The following is a 4,260-nucleotide window of genomic DNA, read 5'->3' on the forward strand; positions in this document are numbered from 1 at the left end:
AAATAGGGCTGCATTTCGATTAAAATTTGTAATCGTGATTAATCACATGATTACAGGTATTTTTTCCCCCAATGCAGCTCCTTGTGACTCCGGGAAAATCAAAGGGGTCTTTTTACTAAGGTGCGTTGAAAAATGGCATGTGATAGTGTAGGTGTGGGTTTTGGGCGCGCGCCAATCCATTTTTCAGTGCGCCTGTAAAAAAGCCCTTTTTTACATTTTTGCCAAAAATGGACACGTGGTAAATTCCAATTATTGCCAATTAGTGATGATAATCGGTTATCAGCTAATTATCGTCAATAACTGGCTTGTTACTCAAGTAGCATGCGTAAATTGGATGCGTTCACAATTTAATGTACGCTACTCGCCTTGCCTATATAAAATCTGGACCTAAATGATGCTTAGGAGACACTGGCGTACGTGCTATGGATTCTTCTTCAGAGTTAAGAGCCCACAGAGAAATTTTGCCATCAGTTTTACTTCACAATACCAGAAAAGAGCAAACTCTGTTGGTGATTGCCAGCAGACGCAGGTCAAATGGCAACCAACATTCAGGTGTGACTATGAGTAATGGTCTCAGCTTTAAAAATAGGTACAGTACATTCTCAATTATCTGACCTTCGCTAATCCGACCGTCTGGCATATCCGACAGACTCGTGATGCCATGGCATTTATTTCTATTAAAAATCTTTGTTTTAGAACAATCTTTGAAAATCGGGAACTCTATGCTTTTGTTTCTGCATGGTTTAAGGGGTTTATGCAGGGTTTGCCATTTTATCTAACTTTTCACTTATCCAACAAGGGGTTGGTCTCGTTTATGTCTGATAATTGAGACTGTGCCGTATTAATAACAAGGTGAATATTATCGAAAATCATATAGGGATTGGCTGACGTGTTTAAGAGCTGGTGTGTACCCCACTGACTAGAGTCAGTGCAGGAAATAAATTAAGAAAGTGTGTGTTGGTAGCCCAGCATAAAAGAGGCATGCTTCAGAGATGAAAGCAGGGGAAATACGATGCAGCTGCCAATCCAGCTGTGCAACAACAAAACCCCAGGTCAGGGCTGCACATTGCCAGGCCACTGCTGTCATCCCAGCCCCATGACCTGTGGCCCGCTGTTACCACTACAGCCACCCATGGATCTCTTTCTGGAATCAGAGCAGTGCTCCCTGCTGTTGTTCTAGTCAGTACAGATGCTGCAGAATTAAGTTTGCCTGTGTACCTCTAATCCTCCCTGGCAGAAGGCATATGCACATACGTCTTCATCCTGAGGATGACCATCCCACATCTGATAAATGTAAATGGATGGTCATGAATGACTATGTTAATAATGGTGTTTGATCTGCAGGACCAGCTCAAAGGACTGTAACACATTGAGCCCAGGGGGGTATGTGTGTGGGGCCACAGGGGCCTGGGCCCCCGCAGATTTCACCCTGGCCCCCCTACCGCCGTCAACCCTCCCCTCCGTCGCTTACTTTTGCTGGTGGGGGACCCCAACCCCCGCCAGCCGACCCAAGATCTTCTTTAACTTTCTTCTATCTTCATCCTCGACATGTTGCTGCTGTTGTGCAAAGCTGAAATCCAGTTTCGGAGTCTGACTGACGTCATAACGTGCTGCGACGTCAGACTCCGAAACTGGATTTCAGCTTTGCACAACAGCAACACGTCGGCCACGCGGAGGACGAAGATAGAAGAAAGTTGAAGAAGATCTCGGGTCGGCTGGCGGGGGTTGGAGTCCCCCGCCAGCTGAAGAAATATTTTTAAAGGTAGGACTCGGAGGAGGAAGCGGATCTCGGCTGGCGGGGGTTGGGGTCCCCCGCCAGCAAAAGTAAGTGACGGCGGGGAGGGAGGGTTGGCAGCGGGAAGGGAGAGGGGTGTCCGGCAATGGCGGGGAGGGGGGCAGTGGGGGGGGGGGGCTAAAATGTGCCCCCTCCCTCTGGCTCTGGCCCCCCCTACTGCCAGAGTCCAGATACGCCCCTGGTTGAGCCAACTTCTTTCCTGCCCCAGCATGGGTGGCACCCCTTCCACCCTGGTTGCTTCCTGTGGTTCAGTGTCTGTCTCTCTCTCTCTCTCTCCCTTCCCTTCTGTCCACCTGCCTCCTCCTCCCCCAACAGCTCCAGCATCTCTCCCTTTCTCCCTCAGCCCTGTGTTTCCTTCCCTCTCTCCCTACCTGCTCCCCTTCCCTTTGGGTCCAGAATCACTCTCATTCCTCTGTCTCCCCCCCCCCCCCCCATGGTAGTGTAAACTTTACATGGGTTGTTGGCAGCATGAAGGTAGGTTGCCTTCAGCCAGCCACGGGTTTTCCCTCGGCCGTGTCCCGCCTCTGATGCAGTTTCCTGTGGGTCGGATGCAGCAGAGGGAAGACCCAGGGACTGGCCAAAGGCAATCTGTCTTCATGCTTCTGTTGTCAGCAACTCACTCAAAGTTTATATGACTACTAGTAAAAAAGGCCCATTTCTGAGAGCAATGAAACGGGCACTAGCATGGTTTGCATCGGTAGTGTGTATATTTGAGAGAGTGTGTGTGTGAGAGTGACTGTGTGAGTGAGAGAGACTGAGTGAATGTGCGAGTGTGTGTGACATAGAGTGAGGCTGTCTGTGTGAGAGTGTGTGTGTGAGAATGAGAGTGTGTGTGTGAGAGAAAGAATGCGAGTGTGCATTTGATATAGACTTTGTGTGTGAGTGAGTGAGTGAGTGAGGGAGAGAGTGTGTGTGTTTGAAAGAGTGTGTGTGTGTGCTTCTGTGTATGTGTGAGTGTTTTAAGCAGGTGGTGCATTCTCCTCCCCCTACCGTGCCCCTCTTCTTCCCCCTCCTCTCACCGCCCCAGTCACCCTCCAAGTTCCAGGCCACCCTCCCCCCCTCAGAGTGAGTGTATGTGTTTGAAAGAGAGTGTGTGTATATATGTGTTAGTGTTTTAAGCAGGTGGTGCATTTCCCTTCCCCTTCTGTGCTCCTCTTCCTCCCCCCTCTGCTCAATGTCAACTTTCCAGTCTGCCCTCCCTCCCTCCCCCCCTCTTCACCCCTGCCCCCCTCTTCACCCCAAGCCCTCCTCCCTCCCTGTTCTTTGCTCCCAGGCAGTGAATGCAGCATTCAGGCATTGATTGTGTGCTGTGCTGCTCCTCTCTCCTCTTTCTGTCCCTGGAGTACAGGTACCAGGAAGTTGTTTTGAACTTCCTGTTCCTGCGCTCCAGGGCCAGTGAAAGGAGAGATGAGTGGCTGCAGAGCAGACAGCCAATGGCTGAAGGCTGCCTACGTTTCAGTTTTTTTTTTTTTAAGATAAGCGGCGATCTTTGAGGGGGGAGGGGGGATATGGGAAGCAGTGACCTCAGGGGGTAGGGTTGAGAGGGGAAGCTGCGAACTCGGGGGTGGGGTGGAGTTTGAAAGAGGCGACCTTGGGGGGGGTGCATAGCATAGGGGAAGCATCGACGTCACTCGCGGGCGGATGGAGAGGGGAAGCATCGAACTGGGGGGGTGGAGAATGGAAGAGGCGATATTGGGGGGGGTGGAGAGGGGAAGCGGCGACCTCGTGGGCGAGTGGAGAGGGCAGGGAAGCTACGTACTTAGGGCGAGGGTGGAGAGAGGAGGTGGGGAGTGGAAACAGAGCTGGGCTTCCTTGATTCGTCGAGTGTCTTTGCTCCGCCCTCGACGTCATCACGTTGTGACGCGAGGGCGGGGCAGACACTGAAGGCCAAACCGGATATCTCGGGCGCCTCAAGTTCCGGCTTGAGGCTTCATTCGAACGTTGGAGGTGCCTTTTATATATATAGATGGGAGGGGGGGGTAGCAGAATTGGGAGAGAAAGATGGGGGCGGTGGATGGGGAGAAGAAGGGGAAGAGAAGGCTTAACCATTGTACCAGGTGAGGCACTGGCAGTGATGTCAGAGGCTGGGGATTTTGGTGCTCTTTCTAGCTGGCGCCCTGAGCCAGTGCTCACCTGGTCCAATGGTTAAGCCAGATCTGTCTGTCTGTTATAAAAGGCAGTTAATAACTTAGATCAGATTGACCTATTTTTCTTTCTCCATTACATCATTCCTTTATGGATAGGGATATGTGCATCTTCTAAGGTATGGCCTAGCCTGGAAATCCAGTATATGCAAATGCAGATACATTTCAATGTATCTTTGTCCATATCAGAATGCTTCAGTAGACCTCTTGGCCACTGAAATGGGTTTAACACCCAGCAACGGAGAGAGGAAAAACAGCTACATGACGTTGGTTCCTTTAGAACCTAGTTGAAGTTCTTTGACTGGAGTTGTTATAATTCCA

At 50.7% G+C, this 4,260-nt stretch overlaps 1 long non-coding RNA gene across 1 annotated transcript; it reads right to left on the reverse strand.

The window, feature by feature from the left end:
• Positions 1-667: 667 nt before the first annotated feature.
• Positions 668-3,994, reverse strand: LOC115479336. Its single transcript, XR_003943656.1, has 3 exons — positions 3,984-3,994; positions 1,251-1,256; positions 668-734 (listed from the first exon to the last, which is right to left on the reverse strand). It is a non-coding gene; the product is annotated as an uncharacterized LOC115479336 (long non-coding RNA).
• Positions 3,995-4,260: the final 266 nt, after the last annotated feature.

The sequence above is a fragment of the Microcaecilia unicolor genome, chromosome 10 (genome assembly GCF_901765095.1).
Source record: "Microcaecilia unicolor chromosome 10, aMicUni1.1, whole genome shotgun sequence".
In the NCBI taxonomy this organism is placed as follows: Eukaryota; Metazoa; Chordata; class Amphibia; order Gymnophiona; family Siphonopidae; genus Microcaecilia; species Microcaecilia unicolor.